This window comes from Saccostrea echinata, unplaced genomic scaffold (assembly GCF_033153115.1).
Source record: "Saccostrea echinata isolate AGI-Se365-2 ecotype Australia unplaced genomic scaffold, CSIRO_AGI_Sech_v1 ptg000012l, whole genome shotgun sequence".
Taxonomy (NCBI): domain Eukaryota; kingdom Metazoa; phylum Mollusca; class Bivalvia; order Ostreida; family Ostreidae; genus Saccostrea; species Saccostrea echinata.
This window is the reverse complement of record NW_026889761.1, coordinates 22,318,306-22,337,204: the sequence shown is the minus strand read 5'-3', so window position 1 is coordinate 22,337,204 and position 18,899 is coordinate 22,318,306.

Here is an 18,899-nt window from a genome sequence, read left to right as displayed (position 1 = left end):
AATATGAAATTTAATCGTCCTCAACATGTAGTTTTCAACCACATTGCATTTGTCCGATAATAGTAGTCCTAAAAAGAAATGCCCATCCTTGTAAAGAATGTATTTTCTATCTAAAAAATTCGCCGATATTTGCATTTGGCACCTTAACTGTACTGCGTGTATATATCTACCCTTTGCAAAAGCGATGACGAAAATTAACGATCCTATATTATGATTTTAAAAATGTATAGTTTTGTTTGCAAGCACAAACTGATGTTTAAATTTCTAATCACAAAGATTAGGATTGTCGAGCAGATTGCAAATTTCAAAGCAATTGATCATGTGTAAAAATATGACAAGGAATTTTTTTAGGAAGATGAAAGGAAGCCTCAAATTAAAAACATTAATCTACTAAGTAATCTCTCTGGAGAGACTAGATTTGATATATTGATCGATACCTTAGTGTGAAGCATGTTAATCTGTTGTCAATTGTGAAAAATTAAATTTTGCTAGAAATTCATCAGTGAAGAATCCGCTGAGTGCTACATTTACATACCTTTTCTCTGACAAACGAATTCATTTTGACTTTAACATAATAAACCTAACAAGAATATGAATCTTAATTTGAAAAAAGACATTAAGAAGGTTCATTCAGTTCAAAAATAGAGCTGACCATTGACAATGTACTACTCTGATATTTGGATACTTACATAAACTTAATAGATAACGAGGATGTCCGGAAGAGGTGGAATGTTTCACTTCTTAGGATGGTACTTTCATTTTACTTATCAATATCGCATCCAATCATTCATTATCTTGGAAATATCTCAATGGTCACATATTGTCATTCAAAAGTTGTGAAAATAATTGATAATCAACTAGCTGAAAACCTCACTGCTGCATGGAAGAACACTCCAGCAAACAGCTTATATTTTTGTTAATAATGTGAAATGAGAAACATTCGGTAGTTTTATTTATCACTATTTTTCTTTTGATTTACAGCTTCAGTACACTTACATATTCAAAACACCAAACCACAAAACAAATGGAAAAAAGGGACATTGTATATCAGTTTGGATACAATTTACGGAACTGTTAACAATTATATGTTCTTAAACTAGACAAAAAAAGTACGGCTTAGAAGGAACAGAAAAAAATTGAATTTATGCCAAGTTTCATGCAAAAGTTTAATTAATTTTTTTTACAAGCAGACATGCAATGTAAAATGTGAAGATAACACACAATGATCAATCTCATAATTCCAGTGAACAAAACAAATCGTTACCAGGACAAAACACGAACCTCTTAAAAACAGAGGTAGGATCAGGTGCCAAGGAGCAGTAATCATCCCCTGATGAAAACAGGAATGTACTAAGAATCTGCTAAGAACTCCCTCTGGATGGGTATGATTTGATAAATTGATCGATTCACTTATGTGAAGCATGTTCACCTGTTTGTTACTTATGAAAAATATCCTCTGATTCATTTGAAAACTGGAACTTTGGAGCGAAGGTAACCTGGTGGACCACGTTTGTGACGCTTTGGGTTCCTTAAACTTTTTAATAATAATGAACGTGTTTGAAGAACAACATTCAATTTTGAAGTGAAAACTGCATTTTTTCACTGGGAAAAACTTTTGTTTTCAAAAACTGTTCCGAAAAGTTTGATATAAAGTCATGAAAACACTGACATGCAATCAAATATATGAATATGTATTCCAATGTTTTATTATATGGTTTTATTTTAAATTGTATTTAAGAAAATAAAAAAAAAAGATTTGCAGGAAGAACATTAAAGTTATCACTAGAAGAATCAGCTGAGTGCTACATTTACATTCCATTTTTGGCAAACTATTTTGTTTTAACTTTAAAATGATATACTTAAAGGACTTGTCCCATGTTTCTCAGTTACTTGAAATTAAAAGCGTATTATGTTCCTCATAATTAAAGTGTATAAAATTTCGTGTTTTTACAGCGGAAATAGCGTGGTAATTAAAAATTATTGATCAAGATAAAAAAAAAACCTCATAATCAGTTAAAAATCTAAGTTAATTAGATAGTGATCACGTGACCATGAAACGTCATAGGCGACAATGGCTGATCAGCTGTACACATTAATCTTACTAAAATGTACGCGATACAAACTGGGTTTTTTTTTTTTGCGTTATGGACGACCAAATCACTGAAGTTGAATATTCAGTCTTATATGTTAGCAAGCAAAAAATCCAAAAAATCTGAAAACATGGTAAATTAACCTGTTAACAGTGACGATAGCGAGGGGGGCGAGGCGAAGAAGAAGAAAATCGCCCGCACAATATAATTGCATATTTTGTCATCTAATCACACGTATTAACTAACCTTATTCACAAATTTGCAATTACAGAACTTTGTTAATATATTTTATTTAATTATCTTAAATCAAATCGTAATGTAAGCACTGGCGAATAAATGACTGTATCCACATTGAAATCAGAAGGGGACTGGGACGGGGGTAAAATTGACAAGCTCCTCTATAAATCACCATGTTTTCTCTTGATTTAGAATTTCTATTCTATTTTCTTATTAATATCATTACGACATGTAAACCAACACCGTAGTTGGTTTATCATACATGTATTTATAAATTATTTTAAAAAAATGTTTATACTTAAACAAGTTCATACTTCTATAGTAATTGAAAAGCATGTAAGATATTTTTTTTAAGTATTTTCCTTATTATCCCGCATTTGTCGTTGATTACTTCATTAAAAGAATGCAGTTTCTCATCTCCCTATCAATGAATTGTCGCATATGACGTCACAGTAGTATGGCACCGAGATCCGATTGTAATATGCATATCGCCGTATTTGAATTTCAACTACAAATTTCTCTTAAAATATGTTTACAATGACCTTTATTTTATTCAGTATTTTAATAAACAAGGTTGTAGATGAAATATGAAGATAGCGAACAGAATTAAATCTCGAAACTCCAATGAAACGATACAAATTTGGAGAAGAGCAAACACGGACCTCAAAATTCAGAGGTGGGATCAGGTGCCATGGAGGAGCGAGCATCCCCTGCCGACCGGTCACACCCACCGTGTGCTCTTTGTCATGATCGAAAAAAAAAACCGGAAAAATCCGTAGACAGTTCAGTGTATAAATAATGGCCTAACGATTAGTATGAAAAACGTCAGTCAACATTTGACTCAATGATAGGTTGTATGTATTGACAAGGTCATCTTATCGACCGTAAAACGTGCGAAATGATGACTTCAAACGAATCTGTTGATACTCTTGTTTCATAAACTTGTTTGTCAATAGCTTGTCTCGTTTTAGAAATTTTCATACGTAGAGCATGCTCTTGTGTATCGAATCAACTGAGAGACATAAACCCCATATGCAGGTGATAAGGGTATATGCTACATAAGTAAGGGAAGTTGAAAAGTTGAAAGTCATCACGTTTATCATAAAGCTTTGTTGTTAGGTTACCATTAACATCTTTTTCAAGTAAAATATCTAACTATGAAACAGATGTGTCAGAATCTGTGGTATCTTTTATTTCAAGCTCACTGGGATATATCGAGTCGACATACGATTGAAAGTAACTATTGTTAATTGATAGTACGTCGTCGATATATCGAAATGTCGAGTTGAAGGCACTAGCAAGTGTTTTCTTCTTCTCGTGTAGAAGTTTTTTGAATAAATTCTGTTCATATGAATACAAAATAGGTCTGCTAATAAGGGGGCGCAATTGGTACCCATGAGAATTCCAACAGATTGTTGGAAGACCTGATCTCCAAAAACTGAATAGATATTGTCAATCAGAAATTCAAGCATCCTTCTTAATATCAATTTCAGAGTACTTGTGTGTACAAACAGAATTCTTTTGAACAAAATTATTTTGCAAATGGCCAATGACAAGGTAAGTATATTTACGAGTTCCACTTTTATTGAAAAAGATTTTCATAAAATTACTGATTTTTTATCAAATGGGACAAGTCCTTTAACAAGAATACACGTAGAAGTCAAAATTTAAAATAAAAATCTTACAAAGGTTGATTCAGTTCTTAGAGGAGATTCTGAAAAAAAAGAGAAAAATAGAGCTGACCAATGTCAATTTACTACTGTTAATACAAGACATTTCAATCCACAATAAGCTAATTTTATATAGAAGATTTGGGCACCTTCAAAAACTTGTTAGATAACGTCCTGATTGTCTGAAAGAGACTAAATCTTTATTTCTAATGACGGTACGTTCAATTTAATTACTAATATATTTTCTCATTACTCATTATCTTGTACATTTCTCATTGCTTGATATTTTCGTTAAGAAAACTGTGGAAAGAATTATACACTTCTAACTGAAAAGCTCACTGTTGCATGAAAGGAAACTTCTACAGATCAGTTCATGATAAAAACTTAACACTTTCCCTTCTTTGTGACCATAGCAAGTGTTCTCTTCTTCATCACAATTTATCAATATATACGATATTCAACTTTATTTGTTCTAACAGATAAGGACAATTGAAGGTGAGTCAATAAATAAAATGTCTCTTGACTAAAACGTATCTAAATTTATAAAGCTGCAAAAAATTATTGTAAAACAATGTTATTTCTTTCCATGGTTACAGTGAAGCAATGAAGCAGTTGATATACGGATTTTTCCGTAATTTCCCGATCATGACAAGGAGCACATGGTGGGTGTAACCGGTCGGCAGGGGATGCTCACTCCTCCATGGGACCTGATCCCACCTCTGATGTTTTAGAGATCCGTGTTTGCTATGCTCCTCTTTTGTAATGTTTAATGGACTTTTTAGCTCGAATACTGTTCGTTATCTCCACATACTGCATAAGTTTAACAAGCAATTTTTCAGCCCAGTGATTATCCAAGTATTAAAGCATAAATTTCTGCAAAACGGCCCCTTTGTATATAGCAGTTTAAAAAGATACATATTCAAATTAATCATCTTTATAGTAAGTGTACTACGAACTATATACGTACATAACCTTCTTAAATATTTAAATTACGGGCGGTGGATACGGAGGTATATAGCGATTAACTTAGTCATTTGAAATCAAAATTAAGATTAAAATCAGTAAAAGGAAATATTTATAATTATGAAGATGGCTTGTATGACAATTTTTGCACCAGTTAACAGTGCCTGAAAAGGCTTGGGTTTGTGTTCAACTAATAGCGGTGTTTTGTAATGATAACGCCAGGGGGAAAAGTAATTGGAACATTTTTAATGACGATCCTAAACTCTTCTGTCTAAATATATCAGTTTGATTAATTACGAAATATGGAATGATAAAATTTTGTAAAGCCTTTTGTTCGATACATCAACCCTGAAATCAGTCAGTTTCTGAAGACAACGAATCTAATTGTGTTACAGAGAAGACAATAAAAACAGTGAAAGCCATCAGATAAAAAACTGAAATAAATATCATCCCAAATTTACTAGTGTAATTTTTAATTCATCTCCCAGATGAATGAGTTTAAAAACGAGCAGGGCCTATCATTCCATTGGCCATTTTTTAGTATGTCTACGCAATCCTACGATTCTCCTTGTGCTGGATTAACAGTACTCGGTTCACCTGGAAGCCAGTTTGTATAGACCATGGCCAAGGGTGAGTCGTTCCACTGATAATGACCTTCAATGACAAGGTCATTCCCACCCGTCCATGCTACACATTCTGTAAAAATATCTGCTGGACAAGGAGCTGGAAAAGACAAGTGAAATCGGGGAAACAAGCATTCAAATACAATGTTGTGGTAAAAAATATTTTAATGCTTACATGACGCTTTTAATTTTGTTGATAAAAATTATGGGATCAAATGAACATTCAATTTTCTAATGAAGGGACCAAATGAACATTCAATGTTTTTTAAAAATTTGTAGGTAAAGATTTCCCATAGACTCTATGAACTACCAAATATAACGTCGTAATGGAATATGCAAACTCCCTGCAATTTTGCACTGTTACTTTAAAGTGCTTTAAACTTTACAACTTATTTCAAAATACATGCAAAATAATGCTCTTGCAAAATTGCCGTATCTTAATTCTTACAGTACCAACCAGACCCAACCTGACACCTAAGCAGTCCCAGAAAGCAGTCCCCGGGACTGCTTTGGGACTGCTGTGGGACTGCTCTGGGACCGCTGTGGGACTGCTCTGGGACTGCTGTGGGACTGCTCTGGGACTGCTCTAGAAAGCAGACCCAGCAGTCCCAGCAGTCCCTGGGACTGCTTTCTGGGACTGCTTTGTTCACTCATGCATGAAAAAGGTTCTGAGTGACATGATAGCTCCGCCCCTTGTGTATTCTGAATTTGCAGGCTCCCTGTTGTTGTTTTGTTTACTTTCAGCAGAGAGGTGTTTAAGATAAAGAATTAAAAAAAACAACAACAAGGATTTCTTAGAAATTTCTTAATAAGTAGAGATAGATTTACATGTAATTACTAAATGTCTTCAGGGGCTGTAAATTTACACAATTGTAGTCTAGAATTAATTTTAAAAAATGAAAGTAGTTAAAAAGGGAAGAAAGTAGTTAAAAAAGGAAGTCAGGAGATGACTTTTATTCCTTAAATTAAACTTTAATTCAGGTGTCTGAAAAAAAAATATCTAGGCCTATTTAATTAATTAATGCTAATTAAAACTTCAATACAGGTGTTTTGAAAAAAAAAATCTAGGCCTATTTAATTAAATTAATGCTGTCAAATTATGTACTCAATTTTTGCATAAGCACTATTTAGAAAACAAACAAACATGTCATTACAGTAAGATATTCAGAGGGACATACTGTACTGGATTTTTTTTTTAAATTGAAAAGGCTAAAACCATGCTAAAAAAGAGCAGGCTCTTTTTTTACCGCCCTCAAATAAAACCCAATAATTTTTTAAATGACAATGAAATAAAATTATTCTACCATTCTTTAGTCATTTAAACAATGTGAACAATTATTTGGGGATTTATTTATGAATTTGTTTTTGATTTATAAACCAGTTATTAAAAGAGTAAATTTTTTTTAAAAAAATAATAAACATTTGAAAATATTGGGAATTGTGACTTATTTCTTATTTGTTTTGTTTGTGTTTTCCTGGCCAAATAATAAAAAGCAATACAGATGTATAAAATGGTGTCAATACCTGAGGTTTCAATCGCCTTTGGGCATGATTAGCAGAAAGTCAATGCATGTTATTTTGGGTATCAGCTAGTGTTACACATTAGTGAACACGCTGGTCAACAATGACACTATTTTCAATCTATCCACTGCCCAAAATCTTTGTTTCAATAAATGTGTATAAATTTATTTCGGGATTAATTTATTTTGAACATAATCTGAGGGTTCCATTCGCGTGATTTACAGATGTACACTCGAACGTTTATATAATAAGAGTATTATTGTTTTCTGTTACATAGAGAATCTAACGATAATAAAATTGGAAAAGTCAGTGAAAATAATCATAACTGAAATATAATACTTTGCAAAATTTAACAAAGAATTTTTCAAAAACTCCAGTACTTAGGAAAAATGCATTCAGAGTATAGTATGGGAATCGGCCTTATTCTATAATTATAAGATTTATTTAAAGCTAGTTCTGATAGAAAATAAATAACTCAAGTTTAATTTTCTATAAAAAAAAAATAATAAATATGGAAACCAATATCAATCACAGTAAATTAAGAAATTGATTTATTTTGGTGAAAAATTAATATACCACATAACTGATTTTAAATATTCAGGTTATTAGTAGGTATGAACGTCATCTTTGTTCAATATTATTTGTTTCTATACGCCTAGTGTTATTTTTTAACAGTTCAGAAATAACTGTCGCATGAGAATTGTAAACATTTGTTGACACTGCTCAGAAAGAAATGCATAATCAATTTCAACTGCCTTTTATAGTTACATTGTTTATTGGTAATCTCATTTCTGAGTAAGCTCCGCCCATTAAATTAATTAACCCCGCCCACTGGGACTGCTGGGACTGCTTTCTGAGACCGCTAGGACTGCTTTCTGGGACCGCTGGGACTGCTCTGGGACTGCTTTGTGTCAGGTTGGGTCTGGTTGGTACTGTAGATCACTAATTTTAAAAGGTCCTAAATTTAGGGAACCCCGATCCTTCAACTGGCGTCGGAATTTCATAAATATTATGGATTATGGATTCTGTAGAGGACTACGCCAAGCGATGGGCCAGACATGAAAAAGAAGACCTTGACACTTTGTCAGAATGGATTAAATGTATCAGATGCATGTTAAAATCATGTTAAAAGATTGAGGGGCAATATGAGAACCATCTATCCTTCTGTATTCAATAATCCAGAAGTGAAAAAAGAATTAGATAGATTACATGATCAATATGTACTGGTCCATGCTGACAAAGCAGGTAACAACATTGTCTTTGTTTGTAAGGCTCATTATATTAAATGTATTTTAGAGGAACTTGGATTTAATTCTACAAGTGGTAATCCAACTTATACTCGCAGTTCCCTTTCTAAGGAAGAAATTCTTCAAAATCATATGTCAGTTTTAAATATTTTTAATATTCCAAACAACCAAAATGTATTTGAATTACCATATTTATATTGGATTCCGAAACTTCATAAAAATCCTTACAAACAAAGATACATAGCGGGTTCCAGTAAATGTTCAACCAAGCCTCTTTCTGTACTCCTCACTAAGATATTAACAGTGGTGAAGGAGAAACTTCAAGAGTACTGTGCAACAATATATTCGAGAAGTGGTGTAAATCAGATGTGGATACTTAAAAATTCCAAGGAACTTTTGGAAAATTTGAAATCGCAAGATTTTACCAAAATCAACAGCTTAAAAACTTATGACTTTTCTACTTTATACACAACCATTCCCCACGATAAATTAAAGTCCAGGCTTTTTGATATAATTGACAGCTGCTTTTTCAATAAAAATGGAACTCGTAATTATACTTACCTTGTCTTTGGTCATTTGCAAAATTATTTTGTTGAAAAACATTCTGATTGTACACACAAGTACTCTGAAGTTGACATTAAAAAGATGCTTGAGTTTCTGATTGACAATATCTGTGTGGTTTTTGGAGACCAGGTCTTTCAACAATCTATTGGAATTCGCATGGGTACCAATTGCGCCCCGTTATTAGCAGACCTTTTTTTGTATTCATATGAAGCAGAATTTGTCCAAAATCTTGTACGTGAAAAGAAGAAAACACTTGCTGTGGCCTTCAACTCGACATTTAGATATATCGACGATGTATTGTCAATTAACAATGGCTATTTTCATTCTCATGTCAATACGATATATCCTGGTGAGCTTGAGATAAAAGATACCACAGAGTCTGACACATCTGTTTCATATTTGGATATTTTACTTGAAAAAGACGTTAATGGTAATCTAACAACCAAGCTTTATGATAAACGTGATGACTTTAGCTTTTCAATCGTCAACTTCCCTTACTTATGCAGCAATATACCTTCATCACCTGCATACGGGGTATATATCTCTCAGTTGATTCGATACGCAAGAGCATGCTCTACGTATGAACAATTTCTAAAACGAGGTAAATTATTGACAAACAAGTTGATGAAACAAAAATATCAGCTGTCTCGTTTAAAGTCATCATTTCGTAAGTTCTATGGTCGATACAATGACCTTGTCAGCAAATACAATTTATCATTGAGTCAAATGCTGACTGATGTTTTTTCATAATAATTGTTAGGCCATTATTTACACACTGAATTGTTGACGGATTTTTCCGTTATTTCCCGATCATGACAAGGAGCACACGGCGGGTGTGACCGGTCGGCAGGGGATGCTCACTCCTCCATGGCACCTGATCCCACCTCTGATGTTTAGAGGTCCGTGTTTGCTCTGCTCCTATTTTGTATTGTTTAATGGACTTTTGAGCTTGAATACTGTTCGTTATCTCCATATATTTCATTATAATATAGTACCAACCAGACCGAACCTGACAGAAAGCAGTCTCAGAGCAGTCCCGGGGACTATTGTCTGGGACTGCTCTGGGACTGCTTAAGCCGTCCAAAAGCAGTCCCTGAGCAGTCCCATAGTGGTCCCAGAGCAGTCCCACAGCCGTCCCAGCGGTCCCAGAAAGCACCACCAGCAGTCGAAGAAAGCAGTCCTAGGGACTGCCGCGACTGCTGGGTTTGCTTTCTAGAGCAGTCCAAAAGCGGCCCAAGAGCAGTCCCACAGCAGTCCCTGTGTGGCAATCCCACAGCGGTCCTAGAGCAGTCCCGGGGACTGTTTTCTGGAACTTCTTGGGTGTCAGGTTGGGTCTGGTTGGTACTGTACTTCGTTTAATTACCCTTCATTGAAATTCAGCATGTTCAAAATGCTTCAAATAATAATACTTTTGAAATGTATTCTGTTACATATATGTCGTTAGAAATAGAATTTATTATGTGTGTATAAAAGAAACTACCGCAGATAATTTATAAAGATTCATTTAATATCTTTCTGGAAATCCATAATACGAATACGTTATTTAATTAAATCTAGTTTGGGGAAATGTGTGACAGATTATTTTATGATATAGAGTAAACATTCCTTTAAAAGTTGGTGAGATGATTTTCTCATGAAAGATTTTGAACCCAATATGATACTATAGCTTTTCGCAAGCACATTTCGGGTACACAAGGATAATGAATTTATTTATTTAACAATTAGTAAATTATACATGTAATTATGTTTATCACCTGCACAGAAACGATTTATGAGCAAAATTATAATTGACCCTCAGGTGACCAAGTTATTTGATATTAATATCTTAATTTATAGGCTAAAGATGGCTCTATATGAATTGGCTGTACTTGAGTACATAGTTTAGAAAATTAAATAAAAAACTAACTAACAACTCAATATTATCGTTAAAAAGCACTTTAAAGCTTTGGGAAGCCTAAACATAGTTGCGATTGGATAGAATGTTTAGATAAAAATTAAGATTATCACAAATCGTACAAGTATATGATCTTGACTGCGAAGGGAATAACTTCTCTGTAACGATTTATATATTTGTAACACAACGATTTATTCTGAAGAACACCTTGTTAAACAAATGCCACAGAATAGTTTGAAAATCCGCAAACAGAGAAAATATTTCAGCTTTAACTATTGATTTGAATCCCAAAGTATTAAAAATTAAAATTTTCTTAGCCAACTAATGAAGCAGGACTTCAGTTATAAATCAGATAAAAATTCACTTTTAGTCTTAATTAATAAATTTTTGAAATCTTTGAAAAGATTTTGAAACAAGATATATTTGAGAATGATCAGTGTAGTCTTCTTTTGAATGAAAATGACAAAATATAAAACCAATCCTTACTGAATTCCTATCTAATTATATCAACTTGAAGTGCTGAGACTAGAAGTGGAACAACGTACATACTCCGTTATATGCTTCTGTTTATATACATAACGGACTCTGAGCTTCGAGATCAGTTTAAACATTTACTTTTCAAATTATTATTCTTACTTTAATTCTTACTTTTAAAAGCATTCTTACTTAATTCTTACTTTTAAAATTATATATAAAAAAAGAAATATATATCTTTGAAGGTTTTCTTAGTCTGATAGATACAATCTAAACTAAGCTCCTTTTTTGCTATTTTAGCAAATAGTCTAACAGATCAAGGCAAGTAACAAGATTTTTGAAAGAATGCAATCAATTAAAGGTCCTTATCATCATGTAAAACAACAGAAAATGTGTATTAATTTCACGAAATAACACTAAAAATACCTTACATTGCTCTAAAAAAAACCTTCCCACTTTGAACTCTTTGAACTTAGAAAGTGATTGATTGATTGTATGTTGTTTAACGTCCCATTCGATAATTTTTCACTAATATAGAGATGTCACCGTATTCCGGTGAAGGGCTTCAAATTTTGGACCTATACTCGGCAATTAGGGCCATCGAGTAGTGAGGGTTCTTTATCGTGCCAACGCCTACCGTGACACGGGACCTCGGTTTTTCTTTAGGTCTAATCCGAAAGACCAGTGTTTTTCTAGTGCCGGGCGCTTGGCGAAGGAACAGTCACTACTTATGTTTACATCTTAGGTTTGACGCAGCGCCGAGAACGAGAATCGAACCCGGGCCTCCCGATCACGAAGCGAGAGCCCTACCACTAGGCTACCGTCATCGGTATGAACTTAGAAAATGAAAGACAATTATTGATGCAAGACAACTGTTTAAGATTTTTAGTTAAGACTAGTCGACAGGGTGTGCTTACTCATCTGTGGTATCTGTTCCCACCTCTGATGTTTTTTGAGGTCCATGTTTACTCTGCCTCCAATTTGTATTGTTTTAATGGGCCTTGATCCTGAATACTGTTTGTTATTTTCATATTTCATACATACAAAAACGCTCCAGGGCACTCCCTCAACTAAATGATAGGAGCACGATTTAGAGACTTTAAAGACCTGTGAAGATCTAATTCTTACTTTAGAGAGAACTGTTCATGAATTATTAAAGCTTGACACAAGACAGAAAAAGATATATCCACCATATTAAAAGACTTGAAGCAAGAATGGATGAGCAAGACAAAGATTTTTTTTTCCTGACTTTAATTGAGAAAGCGAACTTCTGAATTTGACAGTAAATAAACAGCTGCTTAAAAGCTGTTAGATTAGTGGCCACTATTGCAGATACATAATGTATGTTTCAAACATATGAATAAGATAAAAACAAAAGGACAAAGCCAGAAATCTACTAATGGTATACATAAATTTAAGGTGTCTCTTTAAAAATTTCCATGACCCATGATTGAGTAATCTCATTTACAAGTTCTCAGTAACAATTTGGTTTGTGCACTTATTTTGATTCAAAAAGTGTTATTTTGAATGTTTTTACTTTTAATGTGTATTATTGTAATGAAAATTAATGTAACTGACGCAGTCAAGGCAACAAATGAAGATTCCACTACACTTTCTATTTCTACCAGGTAAGCATCTCTGGACTCGCACCATATCTAAGATTAAATTAGTTGGCAATAAAATCATATTTTACAGTCGGTGCTTATAGTTTGTAAAAAAAAAAATCCGAAATATTTTATTTTTTCCTAAGAATTTTCGACAGATCATTCTAAAAAAGTTATATTTTCCTACCAGGAAAATATATATAATTCGAGGGGTTATCAAAAAGTTTGTGGACTGATGCAATAAAATTAATACTATGTAGTCTATGCTTACAACATATATACGGAACATAAAACAACAAAAGTTTAAGAAATGTTGAAAAATTTTAGCTTGATATGTTGATAATTTGCCGAATTATTCTAAAATTAAAAAGACATCATAAGATCACCTGGCGCTGTCGCCGTTTAATTTCATAACGCCCGACAGCTGTCCGCTATCTATACTTTATACACTTATGTTACTGAGATTACCTGGACTTCAGGAAGGACTTACGCCTGTCTTTTTTATGTGACTTTACAATGTAATGAACACCTGCTTTCAATGCAAATGATATTGGAAATAGATCGATACATAGGGAAAGATCCTCACTTGATTATGCCAGAATACTTAGCTTTTAGGAGTTCAATTTCTACCACACATCACTTTTCGACGTGACTGACTTTTGACACCCTGACTACAAATCGACATTAACGGTGCATCTTTCATCTCTCTGAATCTTTCTGGGCATTTAACAAAAGTACTCTAGAATCATTTTATTTTTCTGTATCCCCTAAATCTATACCAGTTTTTCCAGGTGCGAAACTTTATAGAATGTTGGGAAAAAAAACTCCTGCCCCCTTTTGACGTCATTTCCAAGCTCTTAATTGTCTGGATACTCCATATAAGATTTATAATAAAATTTCATAGAACTTAAGAATGGGGTAAAAATTGCGTAATTTACGGAACAATTGTGTCGTACCACAATCCTGAATTAACGGGATTTTTTTTTTTTTGACAAATGTTCATATCAAATGAGTTACACTCAGGTAGAAAAAACGTCATATTTGAGGTTGCGCCGCCTGGACATACCATTGCTTACAAAAACATTAACAATTTAATTTTTTTTTTATAGAAACTTATGAATTATGGTTTATTCTTTAGATAGAAAATATGATGCTAACTAAATGTATTAAAATTCATTGATGTACCTAAAGCGGTTTTAATTTTATGGCGCTAGTCCACGAACTTTTGATAACCCCTCGTATATAATTAAATTTTATTTTCTTAAGTTGTTATCCGTTTGCAAATTTAATATTTTTTAGAGTTTCGTTGTGTATCATGGGAATCATCTTATATAAAAATGTAAAACAAAAAAACATTGTGTTGGTTTACATTACCCTAGCCTCAACCCATGTGACTTTCGTCTTATTATGCAAGTAGCAGTGACCCAGTATCTCCAGCCACGGTGAATCACAACCTAATTATATGAACGTGAAACGTGAGAATGATCTGTGTATGTGTTTTATCTCTTCATTCAATTATGAATTTCAATTTACCCTTAAACGTGACTTGGTAAAGAACCTAATCTGGTCTTCATAATGATAGCTGAATTCTTAAATAATTTACCAAAATATAATCTGCATATGGAATTCATTTCTCCCAGTTGATTCAATATCAAGAGCATGCTCTACATACAAACAATATCTAAAACGGTACAAGCTATTGACAAATACGTTCATGATACACGCTTATTAACAGTCTTGTATAAAGTCGACATTTTTCAAATTCTATGGTCGGCACAATGACCTTGTTAGCAAATACAATCTATCGTCAAGTCAAATGTTGTCTGACGTTTTGCATACAAATTGTTAGGCCATTATTTTCACACTGAATTATGCTCGGATTTTTCCAGTGCCCCGATTATGACAAGATGCAGAAGACAGGTGCGACCGGTCGACAGGAGATGCTTACTTCTTCATGACACCTGATCCCAGCTCTGATATTTTTAGAGATCGTGTTTGCTCTGCTACCATTTGTTTTGTTCCAGTGGACTCTTGAACTTGATTTCTGTTAGTTAGCTTCATTTTTCATTAGCTCACCAACTTAAAGAATTTGAAACATACTATATTTTTGTATTATCGGGTACGTATTCCTCCAACGTTCAATAGAAGCAATATAAAGTATCAGATCCGTATAGTGTATTTCTTACCTTTCTCTGTTTTCTGATAGTATGCCCATTCTTCTTCGGACCCTGTCAAGAAGTTTTGTTGAGACTGCATATGACGGACCCTGTCAAGAAGTTTTGTTGAGACTGCATATGAAGGTAACATATTTTCTCGTTCTCGTTGTACCCAAATAACGTGCATCTGCCGTGACACATTGCAATGCATGTTAATCGAGAATTAGCATATACCTGAGAAATACTGCGTTTAACGTTGATGTCTGACTCTGGTAGGGCCGTATAGAATTGCGAAAATGAAACTCCTACCTCAAAGTAATGACATAAAATTATGACTATGATAACCATTCTCAGTAAGTAGATGCTGCTCCGCTGTATTTTCAAATAAAACCAGGAATATAAAAAGTAGCAGCAGGAGTATGAATTCAATTATCAAAAACTGTTTAACATTTTCCCATCGTCTTTCAAACAGATTTTACGCTTTTACGATTGTCCAATGCTATTTTCAATAGTTTTTGTCATATCTAACGCTTATTTGCATTTAAACTTAACTGTCAATCTAGACAACACTATTTGAGAGCTATTTTAATAAAGCTGAGCTGTAAATCAAAATATAGAGTTGATATTAATATTGTGACCAAAGCCTTTAAGGATGTTGCTTTTTATGTATATTCCACTTTATATATGTCTACTCTTTGCAAAAGCGATGACGTAAAATAACGTTCCTGCATTATCATTTAAAAAACACAAATGACTGCAAACACAAATGATATTTTAATACTTGTAATCCCAAAGATAGATTGTAAAACAGACTGCATTATAATAAAATGCAGTTTCTGATATAAATTTTCAAAGCAATTGTGTAAAAATCTAACAAATATTTAAAAAAAAAATATCCTTTCCATGTTGATAGAGTGTTTAACTACTTTGCTTTCCGAACAAGTACAAATATATATATGGAAAAGAAATATTTTATAATTTTACTTTTTAATTGATCATATTCACGAACAGTGGAATTGCACATTTAGTCATACATTGCTTTACTTGAAATTTGCTAAATAGCGTATATCACACAACGGACTTCGGACATAGGACTTTTAAAAGCAAACTTTTCAAAAGAAGCAGTTTAAAAAAAAATTAAAAATATCAAATTTTATAAATCATCTGAAAATGTGAAGGCCTCTAATAATCATCATTAAATCTTAATCGAAGGATTTTGAAATCCGTATTTTCATTGATTTAATAGGAAAGTTAAAAGAAAACACTCGGAAAAAAACTGTTATATTTTAGTATCCATTAAAGTCAAGTCTCCACCAAATTTTCCGATCAAAAAACGATCATATTTGGCTGTTTAATTGAAAAGCATCAAATATGACTTATGAAAAAGTCCTGCTTCAATCTCAGCAATGACGGTATACACGTCTCACATTCTGTACGTTTTTAATTTACAAATTGAACGTACATTTTTTGATTGATATAAAAGTTTAATTGTCTAAACTTAAAAATCTCAGTTTACTACAAAATTTACGCATCAAAAAAAGTGCGTAGGAATATATCACAACAATGTTGCTGAAATTCAAAATGGCGATAGGCCTAACGAAGAAACAACGTTCTCAAATATTGTCGTGTCACTACCAACCTTTTGAAATCTGAAAGAGTCTGTTGCCTACTGTTTAAAATTGAAAGAATTCCGTCCTCATTCATGCAGCGCCCTTCATGCCGTGTCATTTTTCTCGATCATTCGATTCCTAAGAATTAACAGATTAACGGCATTTCCCCGCTTTGGTAGCATAAAAACATTTCTTCACAGTTCTATTGTTCATACCAGTTATCTCAAAGTCAGACATTTAATATAGGTATGCTGATTTCTTTCCTTCTTTCCCATTACTGTATTGTTGTCATGCAGATGATCTGATTTGTTTAGCAAAGGGGGGTAATTCAAAAAGAAACGAAAGTAGACAATAAGTCAGGAACGTAACGGACAAGTTTCGAAATTCAGGAATATATCTATTAGAGAAAAGGTATTCAATTGTTCCTTCATGAACTTCTGGAAGCGGAAAATATACATGCAAAGACAGGCAAAGTAGTTCCGGCTGCTAAGTGCAAGCGAACTCCAAATTCTATTGATGCAGTTATCAAAAGAATTTTTTATCCAATCAGAATCAATTATTTTATAGAAATTAAATGATTTTAGTATCCATTAAAGTCAAGTCTCCACCAAATTTTCCGATCAAAAAACGATCATATTTGGCTGTTTAATTGAAAAGCATCAAATATGACTTATGAAAAAGTCCTGCTTCAATCTCAGCAATGACGGTATACACGTCTCACATTCTGTACGTTTTTAATTTACAAATTGAACGTACATTTTTTGATTGATATAAAAGTATAATTGTCTAAACTTAAAAATCTCATCTTGTGGGCGACTGGTTACATGTAGGTTCCAAATTTTTTTAATACATTTGCAAAAGAGAATTTCACTATGCATGCACTGTATCAAAACGGGGGTGTAATCTTGCTTTTTAAAGAGAAATTTCATATCTAAATAAAGATTTTAGTTTGGAAATTATAAATGGAGCCTCACATTTATTAAATGGATCGAGCTAGGGTATTAAATTCACTATATTTAAACAAACGAAGATACATAGTGGGTTCCATTAAATGTTCTACCAAGCCTCTTTCTTTACTCCTCACTAAAATATTAACAGTAATGATGGAGAAACTTCAGGAGTACTGTGCAACAATATATTCGAGAAGTGGTGTAAATCAATTATGGATACTTAAAATTCCAAGGAACTTTTGGAAAATTTGAAATCACAAAATTTTACCAAAATCAACAACATAAAAACTTTGGACATCAGCTTTATATACAACCATTCTCCACGATGAATTAAAGTTCAAACTTTTTGATTTATCATTGACAGCTGCTTTTTCAATTAAAATGGTACTCGTAAAGAACTCGATATGCCTTATATGGCCTAGCAAATATGAAAAAATTAAAGAGGGCTTTAGAATAAATGTTTTTGGTAATTCGCACCCTAGAACACTGACACATTTCACACGTGTAACAATTTCGTCGAAACCGGATGTTAATGATGTCAAACTAAATTCTAAACCTTACCATGGTTCGAGGTTTTCCGGGAAAATGCCGAAAATTGCACAATTAATCGTGATTTACACATAGGGCACATTCGTTACGGAAAAATATTAAAACAGAAAAGTAACAATCACTATTCGAGAAATGTTTTCCAATGAAAATATTTAACCGTAACGAGTGTGCCCGTGTTGAAATAAGAAAAAAATCATTGCGTGTGAAAGAACTATCATGGCCACAAACTATCATATACATGTATTTCCTACGTGTTTTGCATCGATTCAAGAGTGGTATTATATTTATTGGGTAAGTGGACAACACACTTCTATCTCACATGTAAAAAAAATTGTTATATGATGCACCGATAGGCACATCTGACGATTAGAACATGTGAACTGATGGTTTCTAAAATGCGATAAAAAATGTCGATTTTTCGACAATTTTTTTTTTTCAAAGACAAGGCTACAGGCAAGAACAATTGTCATACTTACCATCTGTATAAATACCACAAATACAAATGTACATGCCCATTATTATCGTTGGTCCTGCTTGTGGCAAATACGAAATTTGACTTTAAATATATCAGTTTATTTTGATGCCTTCAAGAATCGATAATATTGTTGATAATCAATTGCAATCCTTAATGGGTGCTTCATATTACACTTAAGATCCATGGATAACACACAAGGTGATAGAGAAGAATTCGATTGTTTGTTTCATGTGCAGACGATAAAGTGGAAAAGAATCTATAAATTACATTAA